We start from the raw sequence: 20,382 nt of genomic DNA on the forward strand, positions 1-20,382 counted from the left end.
CTATTATCATTTGGTCTTTTTAAGAGAAATCGGTTGATACAAACACTATCACTGAACCTCAGTTGTAGTTGTCTCAGAGAATGCTGGCTGAATGGCACATTAAACAAGGGCATCTCACTCTTAAGAATCCACTCGCAGGGGCTTGTTCTTCAGTCTGAATTTTACTGAGCCAAAACAAATCACAATGCTGCCTACTGGTCTCAGCTCACAGGGAGGTGGTTACCTTCTGGGTTCAAGTGTCCATTAGAGCTTTTTCTGGCCTTACTGTGCCGGCAAGTAATGTGAAAGCTGTTGAACTTCAAATAAATATAACTAAGTTGGCAAAAGTGTTTTGACGTGGAATAAACTCCTTCACCCAAATAGATTGATCACAGATGAAGGAAACACAATCAAGTAAAAGTTCCCAAATTTGCTGTACCCATAGCCATGGTTACTATCCATTCTATCCATTGCCTTTGTGCTGTTTTCTGGGCAAAGTTCTGCTGAAAATATTTCAGCCAAACAGAGAAATTGTCAGAGCTGTGCAGATACACAGTGGGGAAAATCACGCCATGCAAAAAAAGGCCTGTCCTATTACTAACCTGGGAGCAGCCTACAAAGCCTCATGTCAGTATAAAACATCCCCAAAACATTTCAGAGAGGCAGCAGATCTGTGTGGTGATTGTCATTTCTTCAGAAAATCAGGTTCCTCAGGCCAGAAATGAGTACATGAGCATAGTGTCTGCAGCATCAGATGCTGATTCTGACCTTGGAATCTACTAAAATCTCATAAAAGCTGGCTGAAGCTCCAAGTCTGGTTTAACTTCACATCAGACTGACTTAAGTTTACTTAAAAGTATTTGCTGAAAAGGAACTGCCCTCAGAAAAATGTTTCAGCATGAAAGATCGTGCCCTTATGTGCCACATGAAGATTTTACAGGCTGTAAGTCTGGAGAATGTCTTAAAAGAGTAATAACTATTAACAGCTCAGAATCAGGTTTGAAATATCTTGACCTCAGATACAGAGAAACAGGCATGAAAAGTCTCAGTAGAGTTTTCTGTGTTTCTAATTAACTTATTTTGGAGCAATGGATGCTGTACATAAATAGCAAATACAGTGAAAAGTACAGATTTCCTGGGGTGTTTTAATTTAACGTTAACCAGATGCATTTGCAATAAAGACTGAATTAAAAGTCTGTTGCCTTAAAGCAGGGAAACCATTTACAATGAGGAACTTCCTATCTAGAAGGAATAAGCCCCAAGAGAGTCATCTGTTGGCTTGTAACTATTCAACACAGCCAATATTTTAAATGCCCTTAGCCAGGTCAAGCCCTATGGTACTTTCATCAGTCATTGGCACAAAAATCTGGTTATTAGGTTCTCTAAGGAATATGTATGTATTAAATGTTCACATTAGCATATCCTGCAGGGCTTGCTCAGGCACAGACTATAGATGTGAACAAAATTCTTCCTCAGTAAGGTATCTTAATAAGTAGTCATCCAGCACTCAGTGTTTTTCATTTACAAATCTCACAATGCTCCGTAGCACTTGGCAAACCCTAATTCAATTGGTAAGCAGCCACAGACATAAACTGAGTTGGTAAAGTTTATACTTGGAGGAGCACAAAATCAAGAGCAGGGTCTAGCAGAGAAAATGCAGCAGCCCAAGGTGCAGGATCACCCTGCCATGCAGGAACAAAAGGAAGCAAGTTTCAGCCAACACTACTCTGGAGGGCAGAGCAGGTGCTGAATTGCCATGCAGACAGGTACAAAGAAGCAGGTCTGGCCAGACACCACCTTGAATATTCATCTTCCCTTACACATCTCTATTTGCGTTTACTATTTTGGCACCTCTTAAATCTAACCAGAATGGGCATGTATTTCACGCAGAACATCAGGATGTACCAGGATATGCTGAAAAAGGGACTGTACATTTTTAACTCCTGTTACTCATTAAGAATCAGTCACTTCTCATGAAAGCTGCATCTATTCTTTTTTCCTGCTTCCCCATTCTTCATTTAAGAACATTTGCATGACAGCACTTCTTTTTTTCTTTGAGGTTCATTCATTCCAATCTGTTCTCCTTCACCTGAAAATCACAACTCCTCACCACAAGAGAGAACATTCGCAATACAACAGGTAAAAGGAAGAGATCTAGCCAGAATGAAGTTGTTTTCAAGCAAGGTAAAATACCGTGCTTAAAGGTATGTAATATTTTCTGGAGATATATAAAAATAATTGGCTCTCTAACAAACGCAGGTATTTTTTAGGTGCTTCCAAGGAATTTTCCCCTGCAGATACTGGGAAATCCTCACTTGAAATTTTCAGGATCGAAGATTTCTCCTGGTGCTTTCCAGGAAATCCACCACTGTGTTTCTACAATATTCCTGACCTGCTTTCAAGACATATTCCCATTACTTCTAAACAATTTTTCCTTTGCTTTCAATGAATATGTTCCATGCTTTCCACAAATTTTCCCAGTGCTTTTTAGGAATTCATCATCTGCTTTCTAGCAATTCATTCACCAACATCTAGGATTTCCCTGCTACTTACTATGGCTTTTCCATCTGTCTTCTAGAGGAATTTCTGATACTTTCTAGTAATAACTTACACTTTTCCGAAGCATTCTTGAGGTGTTTCACAGCAGCTTTCTAGTACCACTCCCTAATTTTCCTGGTCAATAAAACCCTTTGTTACTGCAGTGCACTCAGGACTGTAACCCACAGCATCTGGATGGAGCAAGCAGAACATGGCTGGAACTGCAGCTGGCTCCATCAACACACCAGCAGTTACCAGCCAGCTCTGAGGTGGTGTCCAAAGTCAGTGCAGACAATTCTAATAATTCAGGAACCTCAGGGGACAGAGTTTGAAACCAGCACATCGACCTCGTATGGCTTGGTTAGGCCCATTTCTAGGGTTAGGAATGACTCTCATTGAATAATGCCTGCATCCAACGTTTTGCAAAAAACAAACAAACATGAAGCCACAAAAAAGCAAAAAGCAGAAGCTAATTAGAAATTCTGTATTCCTATCAAATGGTGAATTCTTACAGATTTGTAGCACAATACATTTTGAAATGTTCATTTCACAATTTTCCAGTTATCATCCATTAAAGGATTTATTTAATGATGGTGTTTAGGGAAACAATTTCTTCTCCCCTCTGGAAATATTTAAGAGCTTATTCCCAAACATAATGGAATTTAAAGGTATGGTTTCTCTGATATTACTTTTTTCTCCTTACTCCATTAACTACTTATCTTGCTGCTCCTAAAACACTAAAGCCATGCACCACAACTTATTTTTATCATCCCTGTTCAGCCCACATGGTAGAAAAGAACTTCCATCTACAGGATTCCTATATTTGCTGAGGGTTACAGTTCATCTGTACAGACATTTGAGAAGATTTTTGTTACTGCTGATGCATTATTCAGACCCTGCGCTAATTACAGACAATCGGCCAGCCACCATTTCTCAAAATACACTCAGTGACTGGTTTCTATGAATGCATTTGCATTCACATGCAGCATGGGAATGAAGATTAAATTTAAAGTCCTGTCTCAGTATTTTAGGTGAAAACTCACTGCATAATGAATTATGAGACACACATTACATAAAAGCACGTTATTCCTAACAACTTCTATAATTTTATCTTTCATTATTGAGTATTTCATATTTAAAAGGCAGGTACCAGTAAATATTGAGCATGTACACAGACAAGAGAACAAACTGGCCTACACATCATTTACCAGCTGCTACGCAAGCTGTTAAAATACTCACACAGATCACTTCCACTGCCATGTGCCAGATACTAAAGGTTGAACATTCCTCACTACAGAATCACTACAAAAGTAAGGTAGAGACAGAATACTAATGAAGGAAACAATCATTCACTGCCCCTCAGAATGAAATTTGCTGCAATCATTCCTGCAGCTCAAATGGTGAAACAGAACCGTGGACTCCTTGAACTTACTGCTCCCTTCAGCCAGGCTCTTTGGGACACGTTATGCAATAAATCCATCTTGAAATGACACTTCTCAGCTTCTTTAGAGATCAGATTCTATGGAGCTACCTAAAATATGCCTGAGCTCCCCCAAACAACATGAAGATGTGAACTGTGAAGTCACAGACATTCTGACAAAGAACATTTTACTGAAGTTTTGCACTGATTTTGAAATAATTGTAAATTATTTCTTTAAACCTCCACTAGAAAATGAATGTGGTGATTCTCTTCAGGGTATGTCATACATATAAAATCAAAAATGTAAATGTAATAACAATGAGATACCAATGTTTTTAAAATACCAGTACTGATAATTTTAATGCTATATTCTTAAAGCCAGTAGTTCACAAAGGAAAAAAATGAGAAGGTGTTTAACGCTGTTTATGTGAATTTGGCTCATTAGTCATCCACACTAATGTTTTCTACAGGTGTTCTAAGAGAAAAAAATCTGAGCGACAAAACACCTTCAATGCAGCACGTGCTTACAACCATTTAGAAAAATAAGGCATGGCAAAGTTTACTATCCCTGGGCTCTTACTGTATTTGCAAAGGCGATTCAGAACATTACCTTTCGTAAAAGCAACTTAAAATTTAAAAAATATAAATATAAAATTAAAAAATATAAATATAAAATTAAAAAATATAACTCCATTTCTGGCTCTTTACAGGTCACTTGTATTAGCAGACTGTCACCCAGGTATAGTAAAATTGGCCAGGGTGCCAAATAAGTTATGATGACATTGTTAGTGATCATTTATTGTTATTATTATAAGATTACGGCTTTCCAGCTAATTCACAAACCTAACAGAAATCAGTGAAAGTCTGTGAAAGCACGTAGACCTGATTCTATTCTCATTTGTAATATGGTAAATCAGTAGCAAACTCAATGACACTTTTAAGGTTGCACTAACATAAAACTTGTATAAGTGAGTGGAATACCAAGGCAAATTGGGTACTTCTCTGAATATATACTGAGAAAGTTTTAAGCAGATGACAAGTATCAATGATGGGTTGTGTTTAATGCTCTGACTTCACCTACACACGACCAGTCTACACTCTTATAACAATAAGTTCCACAAACACATGTGGTCATCTCCTGATTTCTGCAGAATTCAGAAATAAAGCACAGCAGACAAGACAGCATTCTGATGTACGAACAAGTTTGCCAGAGTTCAGTATGAAACATTTCCTTGCCAAGATCTCCTCTGTTCCCAAATCAGAAACACAGCATAAAACAGTCTAATGTAGCTGCCAAACAGATTTTCTTTTTAGATATAATTTATTTTCTGTCTTACAGCCAAAACCATTCCATCTAACACGTATCTTCTTATCCTTCCCCCATATTTGATTACACAACAGGCTACTGATTTAATTACCAATGAAATCAACAAGACCACTGAAATATTAATTACAAATGAAATATTTTGTACTTGAAATACACAGATGGAGTAAGAAAATCCAATACAATATGGCTTCTTGTGGATTACCAGTGCAGGGCTGGGTGCTACCTTTGCCTTGGTGACTCAGAGCAGGCCTTCTCCTGTTGTAAACAAATACTGACTATAATATAGAGTAAGAAGTACATTTTGTTTGCTCTTCCTGTTTTTGTTCTGAAACGTAATCTGAAGACAGAGGGGTTTCTGTAGGTATTGGGAAATGTGAGCTACAGTCATCTAAGAGCTTGCTTCCTGCATGGCACTCCATTCACTCTGATACAACTGCATACACCTAACAGTAAGGGGACTGAGCCTTTGGCTGCATTTTTCTAAATAAAACCCTTCCTCCCACACAGCGTCAATCAGCTGAATGGTAACGCAGAGAACTTTCCAGAAGAGGTTAAAGGACTGACTGTACCCTCTCAATTAATTCAAATTAGTTATTTGAAATTCTGCTTACTGAAATACATTCTGCTGTCCCTAAACTTTAAGACACTTACACAACCATTTTACCCTAATGAATGCAATTCTTAACAGCATTCTAGGAGATCTCACAGTCTATTATTAATTATTATTAGCAAAAAGTATCTTACATGGAACCTAGATTACCTTGAGAATCAGGTACTGCTTCAAAAAAATAAAAGTCCTGGCGCCACCATACTTAATCACTCAGATTGCATGACAGACTTACAGCTACAAAACTCACAGAGCTGCACTTGAGTTATCGCTGAAAGAGTGGTAACGCTGCTCTCCAGGATGGGAAATACATGCTCTTATTTCAGAGAAAGGGTGTATCACAGATACTGAAGAGCTAAAAATATGTTCAAAGAGCAGTTTATAAAAAAGGCCAAAGTCCAGAGCATCTCTGGCAGTGCAGCTTTGGCCTATTCCACTTCACAGAGCAAACTCCAAAAAAAGAAACCATACCAAAAACCCAACAGTCTACTTCTCTGAGAGGCACTTGAGCATCTGCTGGTCATAACACTATGAGAAATCAAACAAGATGTACTTTTTGCTTTTAAATCCAAAATTAACTCCTCCATAAAAGCAATTACACCCTTGTGATCATTAAGGAAGCGTTTATGGACTTGCCTCACAAGACATGCTCAGCCATTCAGAATTTCCCTTTTCTTTCTTTTTCAAACAGGAAACACACGACCTCTCATAAGAAAGGATTTGAGACAAACAAGCAATATCGAACCCTGTCAATTTGCCCCCCAGAGAAGGCTTTTCGCACATACAGCCGTCCTAATTTTAGAACAGGGAAAAGAATTACAAGACAGATATTGCACAGAGAGGAGAGCACACTCTAAAACCATGGTTAATTTGCTGGACCTCCTGTCCCTCTCCCCCAGCAGTTGGACTTCATGATGCAGCACTTGGAGCAGCTGCTGCTTAACTGCACTTCCTAAACACCATCTAGATACCTCCACAGAGCCAACAAGGAATGATTGAAGCACTTGCAATCTAGCTGTTGGATCAGGCGTTTCACATGCTAACAGTGACACAGGCCATGCAAGCCTTTTGGGAAGCCCAGCAACTCAAGTGGTAAGCTTATCTATATACCTAAAAATCTAAACTCTTCTACTGGGCCTATGGTTGATATGGCAACCTGGATAATTTGTGAGGTAATTTCTTCCTGAGGAGTTCACAATGGAACCAACTACCATCCTGAACCTTGCACCACAGACAGCTTTCCCTGCCATGAGACTCACTAGATAACACTTATCACTTTATGAAGAGCATTCTTCTTTACCATTTTGCCTGTGGATCCCTACCATTTGTGAATGTGAATCCCTACCATTTCTCCTATCCAGTCTTACTCAACTCAAAGTAAAAAAAAATAATAAAATAATCACATTCTTCTGTTTACAGAAGACTTTCAACCCTTGCATTAATTAAACAAATAGCAGAGGTTATGTTTTCTACTGATCCATAACTATCATTAACTGGTACTTGATGCAAAATATACAGCACCTAGGAAACTGACTTTCTCAGAAGACAGCAGAAATTAATAGCTCTTCTCCTTATACGTTGTATGTGGCTGAGAAGCACTCTGCTTGTCATAATGTTTGAGATGCAACTGAAAGAACAAAATACAATAGAAAAATAGACTGAAAGAATCATCTTCCTCACTGTTTCATAAACAGAGTAGTGTCTGGAGAAGCAGAAATAAGCCATCTCCCTGCTGTGCTGAGAGAAACACCAGCTTGCCTACACATTTATTTATTTTTTTTTTTGGAAAACACGAGAGATTTAAGCAATTAACTATTTGGCTCCAGTATTGATTTCTTTTGGTAACAGAAACAGTTTGTAAAGCCACAGACATAAGGAGTGTGTGATGATGTCCACAGATTTCGATAAACACTCAGTATTGTTATACCTGAGAAGGGAGTCTTCACCTAAAGACAGAGGGCAATAAATTACTTCTCCCTCTTGTTTAGGAAGGATTGTGCAGACTGAATTGTGAGAATGTCCTAATTTGCCCCACCTGACAAGTCACTGACCTGCTTGGAGATCTAGTTTAAAACCAATGCCTACAACAGACTTACAGTAAACAGGGAATTTACTTCTTGTTCCTGCATTAGGTTGTTCCCTGGCTACCTATAGTGTATTGTGTCAGCAGTGTTTACAAACTGAGTTCACTGCCCTATTTTTGTAATGCTGATTACAAGGGGCTGATTCATCCAGCACCCAAACATACCAAGCACTGGGCCAGAACCAAGAAGCATAATCCTGACCCAGACCTCTTGAAGAACTGAATGCATTTGAGTAGGAACAAATGCAGCCTTTGTTTCTGTTTATATTCCACTCTGGATGAAGGGAGAGAAGGAAGCGGGGCTGGGGAAGAGTGGGGGAGATGAAAACCAACGTGTGTCTTGGACTCATCCTTGAAAACAAAACTCAAAGCAAATTAGATTCTCATTTCTGTGAAGGAGATGTTTTCTTCCTTGCTAAATCTCCTGATTCCTACAGTCAGTCTTCTCTCAAAAACTCCATGGATTTACAGCTGCACAGAACACTTCAGCCTGAGCCAAACTGAATTTAATTATGTAGTTCAACATAGATAAATCTTGTATAAATACAACCCCATCAGCCAGTTCTGAAGCATTGCTAGCTTTTATTTGCCTATCAGGAAATCAGTTGTCTGACCACACAAAGAAGCAAATGTATTTTCCATCATTCCAACTTACTTATTATCAGATCTTACTGATTTCTCATTGCAATTTACTATAGAAGCAATAATTCTTTGAAGGAAGAGACAAACCACGTGAGACAGCAAAAGTCATGATCCAGTTTTCTGTGTGAAAGCTTGTTCAATGGGTTTTCCTATACATGACACCTCCAAAAATTGTCAGAACAAACACTGTTCTATTACATGTTAACAGCAAATTTAGTAAGCTGCGGTCATATTTTAGTTGATTACATTTAAGAACAGTGGAATATCCATCTTCTGCATAAAACTGCCCCTGACAACACAAACTTCAGTGCTCCTGCCAAATGTGACTTACTTATAATAAGGTGCCTTTGTTCAAGAGACACTGAGCTGATGAATGCACACAGAACAACATAAAACCAAATAAAGACACTGTACAGCTGAACTGAGGAGCAGCAGACCTCTCAGGTATTGGTGAAATTTGTATTACTACAACACTTCAAACCATCCAGATTCGATTCTCACTTATGTTCCCTCCAGATGGATTTGTATTAAAATAAATATTTCAAGAAAATATAAAACAAAAAAATACAAAATGAAAAAGGGAAATTTTGACACACACAAAAAAAATGCCAGAAGTAGAAAAAATTATACTAGCAAAGCCAAAAAACATTTTTAATAAAGCTAGAAGAAAAAGAAGCAGAATGCAGAAATGGGAAGCGTTCCCCTTCCTGGCAGCCTCATGGTGTTCTGCACATTTGGTGAGAGAAGAAGCACCACCATCCCACGTGTCTTTCAGAATAGTTATATCAGCTATGACAGTCAAGGCTTACAGTGGATTTGATCGCGACTGATCAAACCTGCTGCTTGATGCCACTAATGTGTGCAACCATGGAACTCACGAGACCTCAGCAACAGTCACTGTCTGAAGCACAGGACAGCTCAGTGTACTGGTATCACTCCTGTGTGCTGACAGCTACAATAAAGTTCTGGAGTAAGATGTCTGGCTATGCTGGTTAGAAAAAAGGCTACACAGCACAGGTGTCATCTTATAAAACATGAAATGTGTTGGCTAACAAATTTGTGCACGTGGGACTGTGGTGAAATAAAAATATCTCCCCTCAAAGTTTTCCAAATCCATCACTTCCCATAAAGAAAGAAGACAACACTATGTCTTCATTTTCTTCCCCTTTAACCAGAGCAGCATACAAGCTTCTCCATCTCCTGTGAACGATCAGTTCAATTACCTGTCACTAGAAAACCCTTCTTAAACAGCACGCCAATAGTACTCAATTAGCATCATTCTCCATCTAAAAATGGCAAAGCATTTTGAAAGACCAGATCTAACAAAACACTGCCAGAAAGCTGCATTTAAATACTTTGCTCCCCATTTTATTCCTGGTTTGCACATAAAGTCAGAACAAGAGCAGACAATCACAAGGGCTGGGCAAAAATAAATTTGTAATTAAAACAGGGCAATCAAAGGTCCTGGCCAAGTGAAGTCAATTTTAATATCTAACTGGCTGCCTTAGAACCCACTTGTTGTTTTAGAACATGATTTGCCCTGCATTCATTTGTAAAATGCTATGTTTAGGTTCCCCTTTCAAAACTATGCATCTTTTACATTTATTGCACCACCTTAATAATTTGAACCGACAAATGACATCAAATATCCCAAGCAGCACTTGACTCAGGGTGCTATCTATGAAGGATACTCACAGATAAGTGCCAGTGCTTAGGGGCAAATGCAGCTACATCACTGCAACTCCTCAGCCCAAGACTGGTTTAGGTGCAAAGAACAGATACTGTGGTCAAAGCCTTTTGTAAATATTTAGGTATCTAATTCAAAATAATTAGGACGTCAGGGAGACTGCATTGCCAAGGCTGAAGAATCGCACAAAATACTAAAGACGTCCACAAAATAAATAAATAAATAAATTAAAAATGCATCCATGCCTCCCTTAAACATTTAATTGTAGCGAGACTGAAAACACAAACCAGCATAGCCTGACCCACAGTTATGCCGCACATTTGAATGCTCACATAACAAATCACAATGAACTTCTTGGAAAGATGGAACTATCGACCAATGACTTTGAAGCAATGGTGAACAAGAAGTTCTTCCAAAAGAGCAGCATTAGAACATGGATCGCTGCAGTAAATCTGTGGGAAAAGGTCTGGTCTAAGGCTCACTGTACAGGGTTTATCAATCATTTTTTGGAAAGCTCAACCAATCATAAATTGCAAATTAAAACAAACAAATAACAGTTTCTCTTGGTTAAACCCTGTGGCTATTTTCCCTCTGTGAATCCAGGTACGGCCTGCCCCCCCCCACCAGCTCCTGCCAGGGCTTCAGCAGTACCGCGCTGTGCCCACGAGGGGTCGCCTCATTCAGGTTATTTGTCGAGGCTGGCTATTATCTGCTAAAGCACACAACCATTTCATTCTCATTTTCAATCGTTTTCTTGTTTAAATGAACCGGCGGTGTTGATGAATATTTTATCTATATTAATAGTGATGATTATTCCATATTCCCAAATCTGAGCTTTCAAAACACAGCAGAAAACTGAAGAAAAAGTTAAATCACTCTCTTCATTCAGAGACTGTAAATATCATCTAAATCTGGCTAGCACGTTTGCAGTTTGGGACAATAATTTTAGCTCTGCAAAATCACTTTTCCTTTTTGTTATTCCGCTGCAACTGAGAGGATATCAGGACAGGAATTGCTGGGCCCTCAGCATGCAGGCAATGCTGCCTGATTGCAATCGTGTGGTGACTTTGAATAAAAAAAACACAAAGGCTGAGCTACCAGTTCCCATTTTTCTCTTGCTCAGTTCATGAGTCAGAAATGAAGCAGTGGAGAATGAAAAGCACAGAAATGAACACAGTGAGGGAAAAAAAAAGCAGTGCCATTTGCAGAGCAGACAGTGTAATTTTGGCCTGCTGCAGGTAGGTAACAAAGATGCTGTCAAACACAGTGTTTATGGCTTAAACGCTCCATGCATTTTATCCTGAAGCTGATAACTCAGCTTTTTGATGCTTTTGGCTTTGAACTTGAACTAAAAGTTCACCATTGCCAAGCGTGAACTAATTGGTATATTGTTCTCCTTCACAGCCAACCAGAAAGGTTTACAATTTTTGGACAAATATAAAAGAAAGCTGGTATCAAAACAGGAATACTAAGGAAGGAAAGAGGAAGTCCCTCTTACAAGAAGATGCTCTTAGAGCTTCCTTGCTTGTCCAGGAAGTACAATGATGGTTTCTTTTCATTAAATACATTCCAGGTGAAGCTATAAAACGTTCCCCAATGAAAAGGAGTTGGCAATCAGGATGATTGTAACTGCCACGCTGGTGAAAATCTGCATCAGCCTTACAGAAAGGTGCAAGATCTAAGAATCTTAATCCATTAGAAGACAGACCTATATAACAAACCTGGACAAGAGAGGGATAATATAACACAAATGCCTGCAATGACCCAGAGGTACCCTCCTTAGTCTGCACTTTCACTGGATGACAGCTCAGCCACGACTAGGAAGGAAAGCTGGCACAGAGATTAGTACTAAGCTGCAGGGCTGGCAGACAACAAACATAAAGCATGAAGGGAAATTTCAAGGGTTACAGAATATTTAGAATGAAGAGATCTTATGCTACTTCTATGATTTGTTCCAAAATACTACGTACTTCAAAGGAAGGAGTGCAAACTCTCAGCACGTTTGTTCCAACCTAACAGATGTAGACTACTTCCAAAAAGGTAATTGTCTTGTCCATCTCCGTTCAGCTGATTATTCTAGTTTCTAGTAATTAAAGATTGCGTTTCAGGTTTCTCAACCTTATTAATGTTTATAGTTTTGCATGCTACAAAAATAATGCTTGTCATTCTTTTAATTAAATTATTCATAAATGGCATTGGTTCCACCTCAGATGTATGCATAATGAGAACAGGACTAAGCTGCTGCATCATTTGTTTTGATGATTTCTTCCATTAATTGGAGATGTGTGGAACTGTTCACATTAAATGCAAATCTAATTAATTAAAAATACACCCTAACTTTCTTCTTCAAACTAACACTGGGAAAGCAGACTGTATTCATCTTAACATCTCATTTCAGGTAATTTTACCCAGCCCTGTCATGCTTTCAAGAGTCTCCTTGCCCACGTGTCCTGGTGTGCTGTAGAACGCATTAAGAATAATGAGGAGAGAGCTATTTTCCCCCAGTATTGCCATATGTATGTTGCCAGTATTGTAGTACAAAACAAAACTAAATCTGATATTCCATCCTGTTGTAACACCATCCAGACATATGTGAGGTTTTTTTTGTTTTGTTTTTTAAATATAATTTATTTTTGGCAGCAAAAGACTGACTGTTTTAACAAGGCACTTCTAAACCAATGGACCAAATTCAGTTATCCCATTGAGGCCAATAGGGCTTATCCAACTGAGCCGTTTCTGACACTAACCTCATATTTGTTGTTCAATAAACCCCAGCCCACAGCAGTCAGCTTTGGGGGACAGGAAAAGGGACTGCATCAGTTCAGCAGCTTAGAGTGATTTCATCTCTTACTTTGTTAATTTTCAGTAGGATAAGACACAATCAGAAGAGTCTTCCCTTGCAGAGTCCAAATGCAATGCAGCAACTTACATTCCTTTAGAAGTAGGGGATGGCCTAGAGAAGTATGAACCAAGTTTAAAATAACACAGAAAGCTGTACTTAAAATTGTGTTCAGAAAGGGAAGAAACCAGAGTTAAAAATCTTCTGTTATAAATAAAAACACCAAACTTTCTTTGCTCTTTTCTTAAATTCTCGTTTCTATTCTGATCTTTAATTTAAGCCCAAATAAAATTTAGGTACAGCCCAATCCAAATAGATAATGAAGTCCACGATTGTTAAGAGTTAAACAGAGTTTCATTTTGCTCAAAATCCTGTTGTCAGTGTTCTTATAGCAAAAACAGTGTTCAGATACACTGCAGATGGGCTTTATCACAACATTAATAAACACAGGGGATCAACAGATGTAATTTGCTGGCGTATCTAAGCTGCCACCTAAGATTCATACATGGTAGTTGAGTTCTTTCATTAGAACTGAACATTTTTATTGGTGGTGGCTTGTAGAAGGAAGAATAGTGCATAAACACTGCAAGAACAGTGGCCATCTCAACGGGGTAAAGGTAAATACACATTTACATGCAACCCCCTAAGAAGCTACAACTTAAAGCAAAAAGAATTCACCAGTATCTACAAAGTCTTGGTAACATCACAGTAGTCTCTTCATCATCCTGCCACTAGATTATTTCCACAAGTGATGAATGAGTTTTACCTTCTACAGTGATAACTTATTCATTGCATACTTAATCTCTGCAATAGCTCATGAATCAGTCTATGCACTTTCATTCAGTGAGCAGGGCAGATACTCAGCTGCCAGCTCCCTCAACATGTCTGTGTGTCCAGCTAGCTGTTAACCTGAACAAGCACATTAGAAGCACCTGTGGTCATGTGCATTTAATTCAGCACAAGACAATGAAAAACATCCGAGAGCATTAGCAGAAAAGGGGACTGGGGCCAATGACAGGAAACACTGCTATGAACTCAGGAAATAAAAAATCTGTAGAAAATCAGAACAATAACAAAATTAAATAAAGAGCTGCAAAATCTGTCTTCATAGCCATGCATTTCAGATGTCTCCCCCCCCCATACATTTGGAAAGATTTGGAAAGTACATATCATTGCTATTTGCAAATCATATTCCTTGCGGGTTGCAAATCTTCTAGAAGGGAAATATCAAAATGTAACCTTCCCTCCACAAAGCAGTCATTATCAGATCACCTTCAAATAATTGTAGCTTCATTTTTACGACTGAGAAAATGTTTCCTTAGTGATTAATTAAGCCCTACATACTGACAATCAGGACACGTTGGGTAGTACTTTATTCCATAATGGCTGCGCTGCTGAGAAATCATGACTCATAGCTAAAGGGATTTTCATTCACATTTCATTTCTAAATTCTAAGGAAATTCTACCAGTACATTTTGCCTTTCCTTGATTAGAATCTGGAAGCCTGAACATGGGGTGTGTTGCCACAAAGTCACTGTGCCTTTCACCTCTTGTGAAGCTGTAAGAAGTTCAGTTCATGGAGGCATTAACCTTTTTGATCTGAGTTGCTGCTGCCTGTTAAAGATTAGACTGTGGTTTCCCATAAATAAGTTGCATTTGTTCTGTTTTCTTTGTTGTTCCTGTAGACTAAAAGTAGGTATCTATTATTTTTGTTTGCCCAAGGAGAAGACTGTCTGAACTGAAGAAAAAGGGCACGCAGACATGAAGGAAAGGGTTCAAGGAAACATCCAAGGACACGGGGCCTGACTGGCCTCACCCTATTTCAGTTTTACAGACATTTATCTATTGGTTCCCTTAAGGTTTTTCTTCAGATCATATGCATGTGAACTCCCACCACCGTGAAACAGCTGCTCTGACCTGCTGCTGTCAAGATTTGGTCCCTCCTGTTACATTTTGATGGTGAGAGAACAGCCTTCTACTGTCCACTTCTTAAGTTATTGCTCCAGATATGCTTATGGTGGTAACATGATGATCCATCAGTGCATGGAAAGTTCAAAATTTGGCTTGCAAAATCTACAGTCATAACAGTTAATTCTTATCCAAGTGTACTGTAGCTATGTAAGGGAATTTCAGTATCGCTATTCCCATGTGACAGACAGCAAAACAGAGTGTGACTGTGGCCAAGCCAGGAAGAGAACCCAGAGCTCTGGCTGACTGCCTTCTCCATGCTGCATTTTTGTATTAGTTAAGCCAGCAGTTAAAATAAGACTCTGCCCAGAAAATCACTGATGCAGAAATATTTAAAGGGCACAATTCACTGTAAGCCAGTGGCTTATCAGAATTACATTTGCTTATACCCTAGTCAACGAACCCTCAATCTGCATCAAGTGTGATCCATACCTTGGCAGAAATCTGGTCCAGTGCAGCAAACAGCACGAGGCAGGAAGGTGACTTTGAGAATCAAGTAATTCTGTCTTTTAAAAAGAAGGAAATATCCTTTAACACAACACACAGACACAGCCAGCTCTAAGTGGCAGACATCACCAGGGGGTGGGCACAACAAAAAATAAATCATCACCCTATAGTGACTGATGGGCAACACTAAAAACACTCTGCTCCTGCCAGTAGCATGGAATTTTCTTCATGCTTCTCAAAACATTAGAGCTGTGCATGGAGGTGAGTGTTAGAGACCAAAACTCTTCCACAGGTCAGTGATGCATTCAGCACTGTCCGTAGTTAGGAGGATTTTTAACTTCTTAATGCAGGAGTCCCAACTGAAAGTGGAGCAGTCCCGGTACCCACAGAGTTCTCACCTCTCTGCTCAGTGTTTCACTGAGATCTGATTGTGCCAGTCCTGCTATTTGCTTGGAGTTACTGATTTCAGCAAAATAAACACCTATCTCCTATGCATAGTACAGGAGCCACCAATTCATTTCACACAAGAGCAACCAGAAGACATAAATGCACACACTAAATCAGGGCAAGAAATTGGCAATGAGAAGCCAGCAATGCGTGCTCTCATTGCACAGGGGTTGAGGATCAGACTTCACTATTCTCTTCAAGTAACAGATTCTAACCTTCAGAGGGAAATTTTAGCCCAGAACTACTAGTAGTATTAGTCAAAAAACCCTGAAATAAGCATCTGAATTGGACCCAAAATCTAATTCCACCAGCTTCGATCTGCTCCAAAACATGTAGTGTCTTTTTTTTTTTTTTTGGCTTCTGATCTGAAACTAAGGCCACACGAGGGCAGTGCAGGGGGGAGTAAAATCCATGGATATGCATTTAACGACAAAGCTGAGCTTCCTGCCTTGTCATGTTACCTGGAGAGGTAGAACTGTGCCTGTGGCCTGTGCTTGTTTTTTCTGTTTTTTCTCCCTCCTCACTTATTATTTCCTTCTCACCTTCAGTGAACGCTCACTCTCGCTAAAGATGTAGTTCTAAAGTACCTCATAGATTGAGACTTCAGCACGCTCTGCTCTGCAAGTATAAAGTCACTGACTGGGTTCTTAATGGGGGGGGAGGGAAGGAAGGGAATGTAAGAGACATACAGACTGATGTGCCAGACCTGCAATTTGAAGAGGTGAACATTTTGTTCTGGAACAAAGTCTTCAGAACTGTGATTAAACGTCAGTGAGTTCCCTCACATAAACCAAAATGCAAAATCCCCTGGGAAAGCAAACAAAGGGCAATGTCCTTGTTTAGCCAAGTGTCATTTTGCTATAATTTCCCTAAAATAGGAAACATATTCTTCATTAACACTTAGCTAAGCCCTCTTTCCTCTCAGACTCTCAACAGGATTCATTTCAAGTGTTTTCTTCCAAGTAACTGGAATTCTTAAAACCCTCTAGATCACTTTTACTGCATACATGCTCTTAATACATGCAACATGTATTTACATGAACACAGGAATATTCATTTAAGTTAGCGTACATTGGACTTCACTGACCATTTAACTTCACTATCTTAGAAACATAAATCACGTAGGATACGTTCATAGTATTCCACAAGTCATCTTCAGTTTTGCCTCAGTAAGCAACTGATTATTTTAAAACTGATATTGCCATCCCATAGTTAGATGGGTGATGGACAAGAGAGTCTCTCTTGGATCCTTTAGGAAATACCCCATTTTTAAAATCATTACACAGTATCCTGTTCAAAGATTGATCATTATCCATCACATGCTTTTACTCCTGCTGTTCAATTCTCACTAATGCAAAGAATCACACTCTTCTTTTTCAGCATACTCTGTATTACATCCCCTGTATCATTCATGTCAGCTACAGCTGTGATAATTCATCCTTGAAGAAAGCAAATAAATTAATGTGGTAGAACCTCTCTGTCTCAAGACTGGGTTGATTAGGTTCCACAAAATTATGTATTCTTAGTCACAATTGATGCTAAGGCACCGAAGCATACTCCAGCTGTTTCTGTGTATCATACAAAACCACTGCTCAAAAAAAATGCTTGTATCTGCCACTGAATCCAATCAATTAAATCCCACTTTAGGGCTTCATTTTTGTTTCTGTTTCCTTCCAAATTCCCATCTCATTACATGGACTTGTTTTGCTGTATGAGCTCCAGTACATAGAAAACTACAGTGCGTATTTTTATTTGCACACCAGCTAATGCATCCTTGGTCATAACAGGAACTCTGATCTCTCTCACACAATTCCTGTACTTTGCCTCAAAATGAGCTTCAAAGTCATTCTGTTACAGACAAAATACCAGTCTCTTTCATGGGAACAACAGATTGGCCTTTGACTTATAAATGGCCAAGATCTGGGCCTAAATCTTTTCTGTCTTCTGCCTCTGATAGTTTGCTATAATTTGAGAAAACTGGTTCTGCCAAGTTTGGGTACACAAATGTTATGGTTGTCTTACAGAAAGAACAGCATTTAGCTCAAAATAGAGCCCTGTGTTTTTACAGTTAAAAAAGTCAATTCTGAGATCCCATACCGGATGCCTAAATGTAAGTGTCTCGCTCCTACAGTGGATGTGTGTTTTGGCATGTGAATGCAATATATAATTATCTTATTCAGAAACATTTTCTAAGAACATGCCAATTTTGCAAAACCAGCCTCTCAAATATATGGCAGTTGTGCCTGCTGTTGGAGAGGACATCAATCTGAGAAATGTTAGCCTGGGATCCCTATTCACTGTTCCTAAGGAGGTACTCCTCATTAACGTCTTATTTCAATTTTCATCTTACAAAAAAAATACTTATGACAAAGTGGAACAAATAAGGCGAAGTTGGGTAAGCACTTTTTTTTTTGTTGTTTTTATGAGAAATACATGCTGATCTGAATTCTGGGCAGAGTCGTCAGCTTACTGAGCAGCTTGTTGTGCAGAATGATTAGAATAAAGAATTAACATGGACCTAAGATTCCTTGTCACATGTGACTAAGAATGTTTGTGAAGACACTACTTCGTTAATGTAAGAGATTTAGGAACCTACTATTAGAATTAACTTCCAGATCCAGTTCTTCATGTCAAAAACAAGTGATTCATTTGCAGGTCAATATATTTCAGGGTTTGTTAATTTTACTAAGTGATTTAAATGTCTATATTCTAATGCAAATCAAAATGAGAATCTCTAATTGTGTTGAAATTGTTTGTAATGTACTCACTGTTCCTTTTACTAATAAATAGATCTCTATGCTTTCTTATGAAGTTCTTTCCACGATATACAGAGTAAGAGCGTCCAAAAATAAGAGAGAAGTAAATGATATTAAGGCACCATCCTAAAGATGTTTTGTAATTTTAAATATTTAACACCATCCTGCCATCAGCAAGATTGACTAAAATAGAGGTTAAAAATAGGAAAACTAATCATTTAACAGAACAAAAGGTTTCAAAAAGTACTGAAAGCCTGTAGGAAATGCGGTACTATTGGTCAGTGCTGTAACTAACAAATAAAGCCAAACAAATTATTCATAGTAAAAAAAAATTCTACTGAAAAAATGAACCCATCTTACTCATAGCAGAATTTAAAATGACTTTGATTCCTCCAAATGCATTTTTTGGTCTGGTAGGGATGGGAAGACTATCCACAATGACCAGCATTCTCTGGTTGGATGCATGGCAGGTGTGATTTATTTTTTTCCCAGTGATTAACTGGAGATTTTGGAGGAAAAGGATATTTTCCTGTTTGTTAGCAACCCTATGTCTTCAGTACTGTTTCATGAGAGAGAAAAAAAAAAACAAAAGAGCACAACTACATCTTAGTGACATGAATAATAGATCACAGCAATATGTAATAGCCCAGCAATAATTTCAGATAACAGCTAATGAACTGAACATTTGTGGTATAAACACTTCAACACTAGGAAAAGAGAACTGTGGCCTTAAGAACTTCCTATCAGTCACATGGCAACTGACAGTAGAGAAACAGTCATAACCATGTTCTGCACAAACACCAGCACTGAAGTTAGCCCTTTTATTCCAAAGCACGTGTATGGATTTTAAAGCATTATGGATTAGCTCATCTCTAAATACTGCACTTCCTCAACAGGTTTGTGCTGTTCTTTACAAATGTACAGCCAAAGGCTACTGCTCAAAACATCACCTGCAGTCTGCAGATGGCAAACCTACTTACTGAGCTGCAAAGAAAGTAGAGAACTCAAACCTCCACAGTATTACTTTTGCTCAACATTTGCACCCAGGCAGTCTCTGTTTAGTATCCTGCAGAACACAGTGGTACTACTCACACAGACATGGTACAACCAGTTGCCCTGAGGAGGTGGTGAGCTCTACAGTAACACAGACTGTCTGTTCCATTGGACTACACCAATGGGTCACGACCTTGGCAGCTCTCTGGAGGAAGTCCTGTCTTCTCAGTTTTGCCAAGTGCTGAACTGGCTTGTGGGCATTTAAAAATATGTTTTAGAAGTAGTTTTGGTGCTGAGGGAAAAAAAGCAAAACAAAAAAAACCCCAAAAGACTGACTTTTCCCGATTGTATCTCTGCAATGCAGTGAAGAGAAGAGTCGCACATAGCTGAATGGGAGCCCAGCCCTGCTTTGTACTTGCTGAACTCAAAGTACAGCAAGACCAGTAAAGTACAGTCAGCTCTACAGCACAATTACTGCTTTCAGGCTACATGATAAGATCAGACAGAGCTTCTACTCTCAGCACAGGGATAAAAGCTAACGATAGCAAGACCTTGGGGTAAAAATCTTTCACTTCCTGCCACTGTAAGCATTCATGGATTAGAAAGAATGTTTTTTTTTCCTTTGTCATATAGCTCTCCCACAATTTGA

General features: G+C 38.8%; 1 protein-coding gene across 2 annotated transcripts in view; it reads left to right on the forward strand.

The window, feature by feature from the left end:
* Positions 1–18,176: 18,176 nt before the first annotated feature.
* LIPC (lipase C, hepatic type) overlaps positions 18,177–20,382 on the forward strand; it is a 64,168-nt gene continuing 61,962 nt past the window's right edge. Inside the window, exon 1 of one of the 2 annotated variants that reach the window (XM_085515667.1) lies at positions 18,177–18,379. The gene's annotated coding sequence lies outside the window, so the exon portion shown is untranslated. The remainder of the gene's footprint in view (positions 18,380–20,382) is intronic. The other variant, XM_085515668.1, reaches the window with a different exon arrangement.

The sequence above is a fragment of the Coturnix japonica genome, chromosome 14 (genome assembly GCF_054131305.1).
Source record: "Coturnix japonica strain WE chromosome 14, WE-NBRP24, whole genome shotgun sequence".
Lineage (NCBI taxonomy): Eukaryota > Metazoa > Chordata > Aves > Galliformes > Phasianidae > Coturnix > Coturnix japonica.